The 17,714-nt window shown below is 46.4% G+C and overlaps 1 protein-coding gene across 1 annotated transcript in view; it reads left to right on the forward strand.

Moving 5' to 3' along the window:
* Positions 1-573: 573 nt before the first annotated feature.
* EXTL3 (exostosin like glycosyltransferase 3) overlaps positions 574-17,714 on the forward strand; it is a 136,562-nt gene continuing 119,421 nt past the window's right edge. Inside the window, exon 1 of the mRNA XM_033229554.1 lies at positions 574-626. The gene's annotated coding sequence lies outside the window, so the exon portion shown is untranslated. The remainder of the gene's footprint in view (positions 627-17,714) is intronic.

A 17,714-nucleotide genomic window follows, 5' to 3' on the forward strand; every position in this document is an offset into this window, starting at 1 on the left:
ATTTTCCCTAGTTTCGAAAGCTTGCCCTACCCTTAACGCTGCTTTCGCGTTTCCTTTTATCGGTAAGCGGGAGGTGGCCCCGCACTCTAAGCATCCGGCTCATTGTCATGCTTTACCGGGACCTCAGCGATTCTGCGCCCTCGGCGCTCGGTGCCCTAGTCCTCCGCGGTGTGCACCAGGGTGCGGGTGTTGTTGCAGCGGCGCCCGCCAGGAGGCAGCGCAGGCTCGGCGTTGGCTGCGGCGTCCCACAATGCACCGGGCTCTGGGGCCTGCACTACCTCTTGAACCCAGCTGCCGGGCCTCGAGAAGGCGGGCCCGCGAGCCGGCGGGGGCGGGTCCTCCGAGGAAAGGACCGGGAGCCTACGCGGAGGCGGTGGTCGGGACGTTAGGGGGCGGGGCCGGGAGCCGCCGAGGGGGGTGGTGGGCGGGGCATTCGGTCAGAGGCGGGCCTGAGAGCCGCCGGGGGGCGGTGGGTGGGACCGGGAGCCGGCAGGGCCGGGGCTGCCGAGAGCCGGGGGCGGGGCCTCAGGGGGCGGGACCGTGGAGAGGGCGGGGCCAGGCCGCTGGCCCTGTTGCCGGCCGCAGTGGCAGCCGCTGGAGACCGCGGGACCTGGCGCTGCAGCAAGGTAGGGGCTCTTCGGGATCTTCCCTTTCGGGAGTGGGAAGTCTTTACTTCGTCGTGCTAATGGGAGAAGCGGCGAGCTGCTAAAATTTAGAGACGGCTTCGCACTTCTCGCCGTAGCCCGGGCTTTGCCCGGGGGATCGATTTTAAAACTCTTTGTCTGGCCCGGTCGTCCTGCCCGCGGGCCGGACGTGGAGCGCCTGCTCTGGGTGTCTGGGGCGGGCGATTGCAAGCTCGCGGTGCATGCCTCCTGCCTCGAGTATGGACGTGAACTCTGGGATGGGCTGGGCTGGGTTTCTGCAGAGGCGGGAATGTGTGAGAGCTGGGAGAGTGTGGCTGTCAGCAGGGGTCCGTATCACACTGTGGGCGGGGGTCCCAACCCCTGCTGCCTCGGGTACGGGGTAAGAGGCATCTGCCACTCTCCCGCCTCGCGCGCTGTCAGGAGGCGTCGTCCCCGTGGGTAAGCCCGTGCCGTGGGTGCCCTCCCGTCCCTGCAGCCCCAAACATACCTACCCCAGAGGACACCACAGAATGCGGACCCCAAAGCCAGCTGTACCCGCGAGCCCCTCAGCACAGCTGAGTTTAATTTGGTATCTCACAATTGGAGCTTTTCAAAAGTTAAGTTTGGCAGATTGGAAGCCTGGGAATAGGGGGCGCTAGGAATGCTGAATTTTGTTGGTGTCTGTCCTCAGCCTGTTTCTGGGTCACCCTGCAAGGCTCCATCCGTTCAGTCTCACCCCTTGGTAAGAATGTCCTGCCCTGAAGGCTCCAGGCTGAAAGTCTGAGGTGACCCCATCTTTGCCTACTTTTCAAGGTTTGGCAAAGCACGTGTGTCTTTTGATCCTTATCCCCCATGTAGCATAATTCATGTTTTTAAAGGTATGTTTTTATTTAAAACCTTCACCCTATATTTTCATTCCCATAAATACGAATTGGTTGATTTTACTTGTTAACTCCTTTAGGGGTTTAGTAATAAAGGTTATAATTAGGAAAACTGAAAGATATTCATCAGGTAAACAAGATCCTCCTTAACAAATTTGCTGATCATAAAAGGAAGCAGATGGGAAATCAGGCAAGCTTGGTTTTAAAACATTTCTGCCTCTGAGAAGGTTGAACTATTAAAATTACATTTATTGTTCATTCCAAGTCTAAAATGCTAGCAGTGAACTCAGATTCCTTTTTTGCTAGACGTTCATACCTGTTGACTTGAGATAATAAAAAACAAGAAAATTCTCCCCATCCCCAGAACTGAAGAAAATTCTTTCAAATTGTTCTCACCTTACCTATCCCCAGGGAAAGGAGGTAAGTCTCAGAGTTGCTGGAATTCTAAATATTTCGTTAAGCAGAAATTCCTGCTGGTCCTTAACTTTGCTCTGGAATTATCAGTTCTTTTTCAAAATGTGAAATTATGAATTGCCTATTACATACAATATTCCACATCTCACATTAATATTCCTTTAAAAGCATTGTGAGGCTGGGCGTGGTGGCTCACACCTGTAATCCTAGAACATCAGGAGGCTGAGGTGGGAGGATTGCTTGAGCTCAAGAGTTCAAGACCATTCTGGGCAACATGGAGAAACCTCATGTCTACAAAAACTGAAAAAGCCAGCATGGTAGTGAGCGCCTGTGGTCCCAGCTACTTGGTAGGCTGAGGTGGGAGGATCACTTGAACCTGGAAGGCAGAGGTTGCAGTGAACCGAGACCACCCCACTGCACTCCAGCCTGGGTGACAGAGTGAGACCCTGTCTCAAAAAATAAAAATCATTGTGTATTTGTGAGTAAAAAGAAACAAATCTTTAAAAGATTAAAAACAAGAAAAAAACTAATATATGTTAATGATTACCATTTTGACTTCCCTGGAGCGACAGTAAACCCAAAAGATAAAGCCAAAATCTAATCATTAATAGTCACTGACACCATAAGAACTAGAAGGCACCATTTGAAGCTTAAAAAGAAGTTTAAAGACATCTTAAATTCAGACAATAACTTTGCACAGTGGTTTGCAAGCATCAGTAAACCCATAGCCTCAAGTGATTCCTATGGAAAGACACTGACACTCAGATCAAGAAATTTAAATATAAATTCAGGGCTTATTAAAAAAATAAGCAGATCAAGGGTCTCCAACATCAACTGTAAATACACACGTTAGGTTAATTTAAAAAATGATCCACTGTTTTTTGCAAAATTCCAATGCCCGTATGCTTCCAAAAAGGCACAACTGGCATAGTTTTTGCTTCTAAAGGAGGTAAACTTTGAAAACTGACCTGTAGTTACAGACTGGCACTTAGAGGAGTTAACATAAACAGGTGACTGACTCATCAGTTACTCATTTTTTCTGAGGATTATTTACCTACTAAGTGCAAGACTGGACTCATAGCTTTAGCTTACTCCTAGTGAAAACACTGCACATAGGATCTATTAATGGAGGCTGTGTCATCAAGACCTCAGAAGTAGGGGCCAGCATATTTCTTAGACACTGATGAAACAGAAGCATCTCTCAGAAGAACCATAAAGACATGAGTAGCTCTGTGTTAAAACACATCATTTATTTTGAAGGGAGAAAGGAACAGAGAAAGAACAACAGAGAGGAACTCAGAGCATTTCCTCTGTGGCTTCCCCCTTTGTGGTGCCAATTTTAAAAAAAAGTTCTTTATTGTCTAATGATACTGATTTTTAAATAATAGTCATGTAATGTGAAGCTATAGAAGCGGTTATTCTGAAGGAGAGAGTCACTCATACATGAACTATCCAGGGTTCCAATAGTAAAAACATCACTCTATTCCTATTCATGTATTTGTTCAATAAACACCCTAGCACAGTTCTAGGATTAGGAATATGAAGATGAATAGTTTAACACCTGACTTTAAGAGGCTGATCTAGTTGGGGAAATCAACCCAGAGATAATTATAGTATGTACATGATATGATGATAGATGTCTGCTCATAGTGCTATCGGACCTCTGAAAAAAATCAATGGCTGAAATTAGTATTAAAAGATGACTAAGTTTTAGCCAGAAGTGGGAGGAGAGTGCTCCAGGTAGAGGGGACAAACATTAAGAAAATCATGGAGGTAAAGGCCAGGCACGGTGGCTCATGCCTATAATCCCAGCACTTTGGGAGGCCAAGGTGGGAGGATTGCTTGAACCCAGGAGTTTGAGACCAGCTTGGGCAATATAGTGAGACCACATTCTCAAAAAAAAAAAAAAAAAAAAACATTAGCCAGGTGAGGTGGTGCACTCCTGTTGTCTCAGCTACTTGGGAGGCTGAGGTGTGAGGATCGCTTGAACCCACAAGGTGGAGGTTATAGTGAGCTGAGAGATTGCACAGTTGCACTACAATCTGGGCAACAGAGTGAGACCCTGTCTAAAAATAAATAAATAAATTTAAAAAAGTTTTTAAATGATGGAGATAAAGTACCAAAATATGAAGCCCAGAAAGGTACAGAATAAGACTGAAGAAAGAGGAAGGGGTCACACCATAAAAAGTCTTGTAAAGGCAGGGAGAGCCACTGGAAACTTTGGTGGGAGAATAACAGGATCAGATCTGCTTTAAGCAGCTTACTCTGAGACTTCAGTGAAGAATGGACTTAGGAGGATAGGAGGCAGGAAGAGCCGTTAAGAGGCTGCAGCAGTGATTAGGAAAGAAATGATGAGGGTGCAGCATTGGTGGAATGTGTGACCAAATGGTCATTCATTCTTAGACATTATCAGCTTTCTTAGACATGATTTCATTTGGTTTTTATAACCACCCTTTGGTTTTTGTAGGGTAGATTAGTAGGCTCATTCTATGAGTGTTTACTTAGGTGTTTTGTGTTCACTATCCCTGATTCTTACAAAAACCCTATGAATTGAGCATTATTAGCCCATTTCCCAGAAGTGTGTACTAAGGCACCAGTGAGGGCAGAGGCACAATCAGCCCCAGGTGTGGTCTTTCATACAGGGCTCATTCTGAACAGCAGGTGGGTCCTTTCCTCTGAAGACTGAGGTGGGACAACCCTTCCAGGTAAACCCACACCTCAGGCGTCAGCATGGGAGTGAGACCGCAGTGCCTGGCTTCTCAAGCAGTGCTGTTTATGCATTTAAAAGTCCCCTGGCCTAGCGTGGTGGTTCACGCTTGTAATCCCAGCACTTTGGGAGGCCGAGGCAGGCGGATCACGAGGTCAGGAGATCGAGACCATCCTGGCTAACACCGTGAAACCCTGTCTCCACTAAAAATACAAAAAATTACCTGGGCATGGTGGCGGGTGCCTGTAGTCCCAGCTACTCGGGAGGCTGAGGCAGGAGAATGGTGTGAATCCGGGAGGTGGAGCTTGCAGTGAGCCGAGAGCACTCCATTCTGGGCAACAGAGCGAGATTCCATCTCAAAAAAAAAAAAATTAAAAAAGAATAAAACAAAATTCCCCTTGAGGCTGGGCATGGTGGCTCATGACTAATCCCAGCGCTTTGGGAGGCTGAGGCAGGCAGATCACTTAAGACTGGGCAACATGGCAAAACTCATCTCTACAAAAAATACAAAAATTAGCCTGGCATGGTTGTGTGTGCATCTGTTGTCCCAGCTACTAGTTGGGGCTGAGCTGGGAGGATCTCTTGAGCTGAGGAGGTAGAGGCTACAGTGAGCTAGTATAGAAGTTCTGGAAAAGATGAAACATAGAATTATGTGATCAGCAATGCCACTTCTGGATTTAAACCCAAAAGAACTGTAAGCAGGGATTTGAATAGATGTTTGTACATCCATGTGCCTAGCAAAGTTCTTTACAATAGCCAAAAGGTGGCTGCTGCCTCAGTGTCCATGGACAGATGAATGGATAAACAAGACATGTCAATACAAACAATGGAATATTATTCAGCCTTAAAAAAGAAGTTCTGAGACATGCTACAACATGGATGAACCTTAAGGACATCATGCTAAGCGAAATAAGCCAGTCACAAAAGGACAGATACTATATGATTCTACTTGTATGAGATCCCTAAAGCAGTCAAGTTCATAGAGACAGAAAGCATGGGGGTTGCCAGAAGCTGGGGAGAGGAGGAGTGGGGAGTTAGTGTTTAATGGGTGCAAAGTTTCAGCCTGGGAAGATGAAAAAGTTCTAGAGAAGGATGATGGTGATGGTTACGCAACAATGTGAACATACTTAATGTCATAGACCATTGCACTTAAAAATGGTTAAGATAGGCTGAGCACATTGACTCAACACTTGTAATCCCAGCACTTTGGGAGGCTGAGACTGGTGGATCACCTGAGGTCAGGAGTTCAAGACTAGCCCGGCCAATGTGATGAAACCCCATCTCTACTAAAAACACAAAAATAATCTGGGTGTGGTGGCACGTTCCTCTAATCCCAGCTACGTGGGAGACTGAGGCAGGAGAATTGCTCGAACCCAGGAGGCAGAGGTTGCAGTGAGCCGAGATCGCACCACTGCACTTCAGCCTGGGCAACTGGGCGAGACTCCATCTCAAAAAATAAAAAGAAATGGTTAAGATAGCTGGGCAGGGTGGCCTCACGCCTGTAATCCCAGTGACTCAGGAGGCTGAGGCAGGAGGATCACTTGAGCCAAGGTTGAGGCTGCAGTGAGCTATCACTGCCCCACTGCTCCAGCCTGGGCAACAGAGTGAGACCTCGTCTCTTAAATAAAATTAAAAATGGTGAAAATGGCCAATTTTATGTTCAGTCTATTTTACCACACATGTAAAAAGTTCCATGGAATGTCATGTTATGATCAGATTTCCAAGGTCTAGGAGCTTGTGACAAACTTGTTTTTTGTTTGTTTTTTGAGACAGAGTCTCATTCTGTTGCCCAGACTGGAGTGTAGTGGTACAATCTCTGCTCAGTGCAACCTCTGCCTCCCAGGTTCAAGCAATTCTCCTGCCTCAGCCTCCCAAGTAGCTGGGATTACAGATGTACACCGTCATGCCTGGCTCAGTTTTGTATTTTTTCTAGAGATAGGATTTTATGGTGTTGGCCAGGCTGGTCTCCAACTCCTGACAGATTTGCGATAAGGAAGACTAGGAAATGCAATCGAGAAGATTAAAACGGGCATCTCATAGATCACAGCCCAAGGAAAGAATGCTGGCTGAATTCCTGGAGGACAAATCATAGAATGAGAAGCTGGAAGGTGGCAGAGATGGCATTTAGTTCAACTTCCTCTTTTTACAGATGAGAACAGTGAGGCCCGAGTTACCCAGTGACTGCCTAGGGTCACTGAGCAACTTCAAGCAAAGGGAGAATGTGAAGCCAAAACCTGTCCACCCTCCCCACCCCCACTCTCCCATTCCCCCTGAAAGACAACCAGTGCCTGGTACTGAGAAGGAATCTCTGGGCTGACTGACAAAGCTGTGCTCTGGCTTGCTTTTCAAGCAGAAAACAAACCGAGTTTTCCATCTCCATTAGTCTTGCTGCAGCATATTCATAGGACTACCATGGCTGAAGAGATTTGGGTGCTCAGAATTTGGTGTTTGGTTGCTGGCTGTCTAGGTATCAAGGTGGAAAAGTGGTGATGTTAGAGTGAGTTCGTTCATTCATTCATTCATTATCAAATATTTGAGGGCTGACAACGTGTCAAAGATCTTTTCCAATTTCTAGTTTTCCTATCTAGTAACAACCATCTGCCATCTTTATTCTAGATGTTCTGCCATTTGCCCTTGGACATAAACTCCTTTTATATAAGCTTTCATTGAGTCCTGGATGGGGCCACTCGGGAATAGGTAGAGTTGGAGGGTAGATGATATGAGATGAAGGTGGACGGTACCAGATGCCAAACAGAGTTTCAGTTCCATCAAGGAAGCCACCCAGAGCTACAGGATTCCAATTCAGACGTGTGTCTAGGGGCTGTAACATGCAGAAGGACTGGAATCCTGTTAGTGTAACTTGCTCCAGCAGAGATCAGGTATGGGGACTGCCTGGAGGTCTTAATGCCTGCATGGATGTTCAGAGTGATACATGCAGCAGAAAACTCAAAAGACAGACTAAAAGGAGAGATATTCAGAGATAAGCAGAGATGCAAAGAGAGAGAGAGATGTGGAAGAGAGTGCAATCTGGAAGAACCACAATTTTCCTGGGATGACATCTCAATCTTGTGGCCTCTAAGGATAAAGCCAGATTGACTCGTCACAATGATGCATAAAGGTAGATAGAGCCTCTTTTTCTTTTTTAACTGATACAGTTTCGCTATGTCCCCACCCAAATCTCATCTTGAATTGTAGCTCCTGTAATCTCCATGTGTCGTGGGAGAGACCTGATGGGAGGTAATTGATACATGGGGGCAGGTTTTTCCCGTGCTGTTGTCATGATAGTGAATAAGTCTCATGAGATCTGATGGTTTTATAAAGGGGAGTTCTCCTGCACACGCACTCTTGCTTGCCACCATGTAAGATGTGCCTTTGCTCCTCCGCCTTCTGCTGTGATTGTGAGACCTCTCCAGCCATGTGGAACTGTGAGTCCATTAAACCTTTTTTTCTTTATAAATTACCCAGTCTTGGGTATGTCTTTATTAGCAGTACTAATACATTAACTCACTATTTGTACCTGCTTGCTTCCAGGAGAGTTGAGTTGTAGACTACACGATAAAACAACTTTAAAAATGAGGCACTAAGGTGGTTTAGTAAAACAACGACCAGCTTTGAAACCACTTATCAAACTCTGGAACCTTGGAAAAATTACCTAACCTACCAGAATGTTATGTTTCCTTATCTGTAAAATGCAGATAACAACAACTTTACAGAGTGTTGGGAGAATTAGAAATCCATTAGTGTTTTCATTCAGCACTTTCACTGAGTGCTACATTAGTGGCAATACTGTGTTAGGAGCAGAGCAGGTAAGGATGGGTAAGACATGATGCCTGCCCTTGAGAGGCTTATAACTGGGGCGGAGGAAGACAGACATGTAGATAGACAAGTGGGTGAGGTGTCAAAGAACTTTGCTGGAAATGCATACAGGAAAGAAAGAAGGTATATCAGGAAATGTGTGCAGAAAGAAGGAAGGCATGTCAGGAATGGCGTCGGGCCAGGCATATAGGAGACACAGTAGATACTAGCTGTTTTAAAAATTATGAAACATAAAAGTGATCAAAGCAATGAAGCAGAAATAAATCTCATGGGACACCTGAGATGAGACGTTTTGGCAGAGAATTTGGCTTTAAGTTTCTTAGAAGCTACGACAGAAAAGGAAACAGGTTGGGTGACATCATTTTCTTATTCTAGTAAGAGAAAGTACACAGATTCAACTTTAGAGAGGACTTTTTTTTTTGGAGCTAAATCAAGGAAGGATTTATCACGTGGGCTCCCTTGAATATAATTTTGAAGCTGTGAACAGTACCATCAGTAACATTTTATGGACAGCTCTGATGGTTTTTATACCATGGCACTCCTCTTACCTTTGGTGGAAGCTCTCTGGAGTTATCACTGATGGGTAAAAGTGGTTTACTGTTAGAATCCTGGTGTGCTAGGATTCTGGGAGAGTCACTTTCAGGAAGTTACCTGGCGATGAGTCATCAGAAGAACCTGGAGAAGTGAGAGGACTGGAAAAGTTCTCAGTGTTCTGAGCTCAGTTATTTTCTCTGTGCTACAGGGCAGAGGATCCCTTGGCATGAAATAAGAGCTAAGTGGTCCAACAGGCGTTGAAGTGTTAAAACAAGAATAGAATAAGTCCTGTGCTAATCCTGACACAAGATAGCAGACTCTGGGGATGATAATGCCTGCTGTTGATGGGAAGACCAGGGATTAGCAACCAACCAGGGAATACACTTCAGATAAACTAAACAGGAGGTAGGGTGATGTCATGGAAAAGGCATGGACTTTGAAGTCAGGTTTATCAGGTTCAAATCCTAGGTCTGCTAGTTGCTAGTTTCACAAATTACTTAATTTTCTGATCCTCAATGGGATATTAAGAGTTATCTTGGGCCAGGCATGGTGGCTCACGCCTGTAATCCCAGCACTTTGGGAGGCCGAGGTGGGTGGTTTGCAAGGTCAAGAGATTGAGACCATCCTGGCCAACATGGTGAAACCCCATCTCTACTAAAAATATAAAAATTAGCTGGGTGTGGTGGTGCACGCCTGTAGTCCCAGCTTCTAGGGAGGCTGAGGCAGGAGAATCGCTTGAACCTGGGAGGCAGAGGTTGCGGTGAGCTGAGATAGAGACACTGCACTCTGGCCTGGTGACAGAGTAAGACTCTGTCCTGCCCCTGCTCCGCACCGTGCCGCACCAAAAAAAAGTTATCTTGGGCTGGGTGTGGTGGCTCACACCTGTAATCACAGCACTTTGGGAGGCCAAGGCAGGTGGATCACCTGTGGTCAGGAGTTCAAGACCAGCCTGACCAACATGGTAAAACCCCATCTCTAATAAAAATACAAAAATTAGCTGGGCACCTGTAATCCCAGATACTTGGGAGGCTGAGGCAGGAGAATCGCTTGAACCCTGGAGACAGAGGTTGCAGTGAGCCAAGCTCACGCCATTGTACTCCAGCCTGGGCAACAAGAGTGAAACTCCATTTAAAAAAAAAAAAAAAGAGTTATCTCATATTTCTAGTTGTTTTGCCAATTAAAGATAAGGTATATAAACAATAATAATAGTAATAATAATGAGTGCTAACAATGATCGAGACCTTAGTGCAGGCCCTCTGCTAAGTGCTTTAACTGTGTTATTTCATTTCTTCTTCTATTTTTTTTTGAGATGGAGTCTTGTTCTGTTGCCAAGGCTGGAGTGCAGCGGTACGATCTTGGCTCACCACAACCTCTGTTTCCTGAGTTGAAGTGATTCTCCTGCCTCAGCCTTCCAAGTAGCTGGGATTTACAGGCGTGCTACCACGCCCAGCTAATTTTTGTATTTTTTGGTAGAGACGAGGTTTCACCATGTTGGCTAGGCTGGTCTCGAACTCCTGACCTCAAGTGATCTGCCTGCCTCGGCCTCCCAAAGTGCTCTGATTACATGCATGAACCACCACACCCAGCCACATTTATTCTTAATAGCAACTCTCTATGGTACATACTACCTGGCAACTAGAGGATGCTCAGCAGATGGTATATATTGTATCGTTTGTTTCAAATTAATAAATAATAAAAATACTAAATCTGGCCCATTGTCTGTTTTTGTAGTCCATGAGCTAAGAATGGTGTGTAAATTGTTAAAAGGTTGAGGAAAAAAATTAAAATAGAGGCTGGGTATGATGGCTCACACTTGTAATCCCAGTGCTTTGAGAGGCCTAGGCAGGAGGATCACTTGAGGCCAGGATTTCAAGACAAGCTTGGGTAACATAGCAAGACCCCATCTCTACAAAAAATCAAAAAATCAGGCAGTTGTGTTAGCACACACCTGTATCCACATCTACTCAGGAGGCTGAGGCTGGAAGATCACGGGAGCCTGCGGGGTTGAGGCTGCAGTGTGCCATGACTGCACCGCTGCACTCCAGCCTGGGCAACAGAGGGAGACCCTGTCTGCAAAAAAAATAAAAATAAAAATAAAAAAATAAATCAGGCCAGGTGTGGTGGCTCACTCCTGTAATCTCACTTTGGGAGGCTGAGGTGGGCGGATCACTTGAGTCCAGGAGTTTGAGACCAGCCTGGCCTTCTCTACTAAAAATACAAAAATTAGCTGGGCGTGCTGGTGGGCGCCTATAGTCCCAGCTACTTGGCAGGCTGAAGCATGAGAATCATGTGAACCCAGGAGGCGGAGGTTGCAGTGAGTTGAGATTGCCCCACTGCAGTCCAGCCTGGGGGACAGAGTAAGACTCTCTCAAAAAACAAAATAAAACAAAAAGGAATAATTTATGACATATGAAAATGATATAAATTTAAATTTCAATGTTTATAAGGTTTCCTTAGAACACATTCATGCCCTTTTGTTTACATGCTGTCTAAAGATGTTACATGCCATCTAAAGCCATCAGCGCTGCATTCATCTTCAGTGGTTGTGACAGAGATACGGATGGCCTGCAAAGCCCTACATGTTTACTGTGTGGCCCTTGACAGAAAATGTTTGCTGATCCCTGATTTAGAACAAGACTTCCAGGGGCAGCTACAGAACAGAAACTCAGCCAACTTCTGTATAAGCAAGATCGCCCAGGGGTGACTTTTCAGACATGGAATCCGGTAGGAGCAGAAATCCCATCTGCCCCCTTGTTGAGACCCATGGACAGGGCCTGTGCTGGGCAGTCCCGGCATGCACATGGGCCGGGTTGAGGAGAGAAACAGGGCTGGGGCCAAGCCCATCTAGGGCTAGAACTTAGTGGAGCAGGCTGAGAAATCTGGGATCTCTAAGCTTTTTGTTTCTATGCTTTCGTATTTGTTTGCTTTTCCCTTTGTATTTTAGCAAAAATTCTCTTTTAAAATTCTCGTTGAAGCTAAACCAAGGAGGAGAAATGATCAATTCACATCTGGGCCAGGAGAGAGTCCAAAGTTCTTCATTGTTCTTAAGCCATGCTGTGTCTGCCTGGCCCCTGTCACTTCCTTGTCGGGACTCCCCTCCTGATCACTCCCTATACCCTGGCTCTGCTCAGGCCCTGCAGCTCGCAGCACCCAGGAACAAGTCTGCTACACCCTTCATGCTGTTTTATTCTCTGCTGGTCCCTCTGTTTCCTACCCCTCCACACCTTCCCAACCTGGCGGAATCCTCAGCCTTCAAGATTCTGCTCCTCCTCAAGTGCCACCTCCTCCTCCGGGAGGCCCTCCCTGGCTCTTTCTGCCCATCTGGGAAGAGATGACCACATCTGCTTTTTTCTTTTTTCTATTTTTTTTTTGAGATGGAGTCTCACTCTGTTGCCCAGGTTGGGGTGCAGTGGTGCAATCTCAGCTCACTGCAATCTCCACCCCCTGGGTTTAAGTGATTCTCCTGCCTCAGTCTCTGGAGTAGCTGGGATTACAGGCAGGCACTGCCACACCCAGCTAATTTGCTGTATTTTTAGTATAGACAGATTTTGCCATGTTGGCCAAGCTGGTCTTGAATTCCTGACCTCAAGTGATCTGCTCGCTTCGGCCTCCCAAAGGGCTGAGATTACAGGAATGAGCCACCGCGCCCGGCTGACATCTGCTTTTTTGCCACACTCTACCTCCTATCCTACCACCTGTCAATCTGCATGGGCGATGTCCACTGTCCATGGATTCTTTCCCATTAGGGATGATGTTATAAGCTTAGCACCGTACACGGCTCCTGGACCATGGTAACCTGGAGTGTGTGAAGGCTGAAAATGAGGATCAGAGTCCTCTGAAGGACTGGGAGGAATGAACTTTCTCACTCAAGAACTAGAAATTCCTTAATAAGAGATGATGGTGATAAATGGAAAGTCAAGCAAGGAAGGCCTAGGGTGGCAATATTCCTGCCTGGGCTTTTTTCTTTTCCTTTATGTGAAGGATATTGAATAATTCAGTAGGAAATACCCTTAACTATAAAAGACAGAAAACACTAAGCAAGGAATGGTGGCACGCACTTGTAGTCCCAGCTACTCAGGAGGCTAAGGCATGATCACCTGAGCCAAGGAGTTTGAGACCAGCCTGGGCAACATAGCAAGACTGGTCTCTTAATTATCTGGGTTCAGTGATGTGCACCTGTAGTCACAGCTCTTCAGGAGGCTAAGGTGGGAGGATCACTTGAGGCCAGGAGTTCGAGACCAGCCTGGGCAACATAGTGAGACCCCTGACTCCAAACAGACACACACAATTCAAACGATATTCATGTAATACCTTTCCAAGGACTTATAGCACAAGACTACATTGTAATTCAGAGAAGACATTTCAGGAGGGGCTGAGACAATATTGTCCAACAACTTTGTTGATGATAAAATATAAGGATAGAACTTTTTTTTTCTTTTCTTTTCGGTAGAGATGGGGTTTTGCCATGTTGGCCAGACTGGTTTTGAACTCCTGAGCTCAAGCAATCTGCCTGCCTGCCTTAGTTTCTCAAAGTGCTGGCATTATAAGCGTGAGTCACTGCCCCTGGTAGAGGATAGAATTTGAAAAACGCAAATGTTGGCCTAGCGCAGTGGCTCACACCTGTAATCCTAGCACTTTGAGAGGCTGAGGCAGGTAGATCACCTGAGGTCAGGAGTTCAAGACCACCCTGGGCAACACAGTGAAACCCCGTCTCTACTAAAATACAAAAAAATTAGCTGGGTGTGGTGTTGCACACCTGTAGTCCCAGCTACTTGGGTGGCTGAGGCAGGAGAATTGCCTGAACCCAAGGGGTGGAGGTTGCAGTGAGCCGAGATCGCACCACTGTGCTCTAGCCTGGGCGACAGAGCAAGACTCCATTTCCAAAAAAAAAAAAAAAAAAGCAAATGTCTAACTTGGCCAGGAGATAAGATCTTTCAAGTACACATGATCTCTTATCACTCTCAGCAGAATCTTGTCACAAGACAAGGAAGGATTTGGGGCTGGAAAGATCTTACCTCATAGCCTCTTGTTATCTGCTCTCTCCAAGGGCAATATCTGCCCTTAAGAGAATCGTTGTCTGTAACTTTGATCTCAGCTGGGTGATCGCTGAGCTCTCAAGACCTTTATCTTATAAGCACAGTTTGAGTTGGTTTTTTCATACTCTCACGCTAGCCTAGGAATCCTTTCGGCCACTTTGGGCCTGTTGTGAGTTCCTAGGGTGGCAGATCTCCATGAGCTTGCCCATTTACTCTGCAGAAAACTTAGTGTTATAGCAGGTTGGCGCATGGTGGCTTATGCCTGTAACCCCAGCACTTTGGGAGGCTGAGATGGGTGGATCACCTGAGGTCAGGAGTTCGAGACCAGCCTGGCCAACATGGTGAAACCCTGTCTCTACTAAAAATACAAAAATTAGCTGGGCATGGTGGTGTGTGCCTGTAACCCCTGCTTGAACCCAGAAGGCAGAGGTTGCAGTAAGCTGAGATCCCGCCACTGCACTCCAGCAACAGAGCAAGACTGTCTCAAAAAAAACAACAAAAACCATAGTGTTATGTCAGCCAACCTAAAAGTTCCTCTTTCAGGTCATTAATGAAAAATGCCCCAGTAATAACATTTCTTTATAAAAGAAACCTTTTATAAATCGGTCGTTTTATTGTAATCAAACTTTTAGATTCCATTCTTTCTCATCAGGTTCTGGTAAAAAGGGAGCAGTTTCTATGATCAATGGGACTCTCCTAGCTTAGTCTATTTTCTAGCCAGCTTTCTCTCTCTCCTATTCTCCACAGCAGATTTTCAAACACCCCCATTCCCCTTAAACCTCCCAGGTTCCCATCACTTCCAGCAAAGAGCCAGCCGGCTACTTTATGAAGATAGGAGAGACAGTCAGACAGTTTCTGCTGCCATCCAGGTGCATCTGAGCAGGATTTTCTCTCTTTCTATCTCATTCCAGCTGAAGAAGTATCACTCCTTTGATTAGGGCCAACCTTTAAATCTGTCGATTGAGTCAGCATGGTAGTGGCCTCTGTCTATAATCCCAGCTACTCAGGAGGCTGAGGTGGGAGGATCACTTGAGCCTAGGAGTTTGAGACTAGCCTGGGCAACATAGCAAGACCCCATCTCTAAAAAAAAAAAAAAAATCAATCTGTGGATTGGCCTGTGCTCTAGGCCTTCTCCCTCCTCCCTCCTTTAGGGTCTCATTGATGATCACCTCTCCTGCATCCTTCTTGGCCTTTACACCTTGTCCCATCTCATCCGTCAAAATCTGTCTTCCTTCAGCAACCCTCCCCTTCACAGCCCAGCTTCTTGGCTTAGAATTATTTCTCCCCAGGGACCTCCTTCCTCCTCGGCTCCCCAGCTGCCTTCACTCTGGCTTCTATTCCCCTGGCTGCACTGAAACCATCCTCGCAAAAGTCACAACCACTTTCCTGCTGCTAAACCCAATGTATGTGTCTTAGTCCTTATCTAACTTATCTCCCGATAGCATTTGGCTTCCCTGATGCACGTGTCTTTGAGAAATTCTCTTCTGCTGGCCCTGTCCTCTCCCACTTTCTTTCCTCCTTTTCCTCGTACTGTTTGTTCTTGGTCTCATCTTCCTGGATCCCTTCTTTCATGGCAGTTCTGCCCCGGGCCCCCTACTCTCCCTGTACCCATCTTCTTGGAAATCTTTTGGTTCTGAGTGACGGAACCCAAACTCATGGTTTTGTTGGTAGTGGTGTTTTGCTTGGTTGGTTTTAACAGCCAGCCAAAGAGATAGTTGAGTTTATGGAGTTATTTATGGTTGTACAATTAGCTCCATAAACTCAACCAACTAAAACACCACTACAAACGAAACCTATGACAAAGGAAATGCATTGTTTCATGCATCTGAAAATCCAGAGGTAGATCTGTGATATCTGGTCCAGAGACATAAAGTAAGGTCGTCATGCTCAGCCTCCCTCTGCCTGTCTCTTGGTTTGTTTTCCTCTGTTTGCTTCACTCACAGGCAGCCTCTTTCCAAGTGATGGCAAAATGCCTGCCAGCATCTCATCTCCAGGCTGAGACCCAGTCCTTTTAGCAAACAAAAGACAATCTTCTACCCAATTTCTTAAGCTGGAAGTCTAGGATTCTTTTTTGTTTTGTTTTGTTTTATTTTGTTTTTTGAGACAGAGTTTTGCTCTTATCACCCAGGCTGGAGTGCAATGGCGCAATCTCAGCTCACTGCAACCTCTGCCTCCCAGGTTCAAGCAATTCTCCTGCTTCAGCCTCCTGAGTAGCTGGGATTACAGGCATGTGCCACCGCACCTGGCTAATTTTGTATATTTAGTATAGACAGGGTCTCACTATGTTGGCCAGGTTGGTCTTGAACTCCTGACCTTAGTTGATCCGCCTACCTCAACCTCCCAAAGTACTGGGATTACAGGTGTGAGCCACTGAGCCTGGCTAGGAATAATTTTTTTTTTTTTTTTTTGAGATGGAGCCTCACTCTGTCACCCAGGCTGGAGTGCAATGGCATGATCTTGGCTTACCGCAACCTCAGCCTCTCGAGTTCGTGCACTTCTCCTGCTTCAGCCTCCCAAGTAGCTGGGATTACAGGCGCCCACCACCACACCTGGCTAATTTTTGTATTTTTAGTAGAGACAGGGTTTCACCATGTTGGCCTGGCTTGTCTCGAACTCCTGACCTTGTGATCCGCCTGCCTCAGCCTCCCAAAGTCCTGGGATTACAGGTGTGAGCCCCCACGCCTGACCAGGAATCATTTTTGACTCCTCTTTCCCAACATCGGCTTAGTCACCAAGTCCAGTCCCAGGTTCTCAATCTCTCTGCATCCCTGCTGCCAATAATCTAATTCAGGTCACTGTCCTTTGTCTCCATCCCTATCCGACCCCCCGGGGGTTTCCTGCCTCAGCTCCTGCTGCTTTGCACTCCGCTCTTCCCATCACAGCTGGGACTATCTTTTGAAAACGTTCATCTGGTCCCATCCCTTCAATATACAAAGTCCCCATTAGCAGGAAGCTGAAAGCAAAACTCCCTGTTATGTTTTTTGTAAGGTGCTGCCTGCTGCGGCTCCTGCCTGCCCCTGCCCGCCTACTTCTCTATACTTCCCCTCTTGGTCCCTGCGATTTGGCCTCTGATGCCAGATGAGCCACTCCCTCCCGGTTCTCTCTCCATCCTACTCCCTCCACCTGGACCATTCCCCTCCTGAGTCCCTCCTGACAGCTGATTTTTGGGTCATAGTTAGACATAACTTCACCGAGGACAGCCTTTCATACTGCAGTATGTATATGCTCTTCCTATTAGAGCATTCTACTTTTTCCATCTTAGTACTTATCACTCTTTCTTGTAATTGCTTGTTAAATCATCCATACCTTTGGGTTGGGCGCGGTGGCTTATGCCTGTAATCCCAGCACTTTGGGAGACCATGGTGGGCAGATCACTTGAGGCCAGGAGTTCTAGACCAGCCCAGCCAACATGGCAAAACCCTGTCTCTACTAAACATACAATTAGCCAAGTGTGGTGGTGCATGCTTGTAATCCCAGCTACTCGGGAGGCTGAAGCAGGAGAATCACTTGAACCCAGGAGACAGAGGTTGCAGTGAGTTGAGATCACACCACTGCACTCCAGCCTGAGCAACAGAGTGAGACTCTGTCTCAAAAAAAGAAAAAAAAGCCCATACCCCTCTGCAGACCCTAAGGATCATGAGGGCAGATATTTGCTTTACTTTGTGAAATATCCCCCATATTACAGAATAGAACTCAATATGTA

Source organism: Trachypithecus francoisi, unplaced genomic scaffold (assembly GCF_009764315.1).
Source record: "Trachypithecus francoisi isolate TF-2019V2 unplaced genomic scaffold, Tfra_2.0 Contig01440, whole genome shotgun sequence".
Lineage (NCBI taxonomy): Eukaryota > Metazoa > Chordata > Mammalia > Primates > Cercopithecidae > Trachypithecus > Trachypithecus francoisi.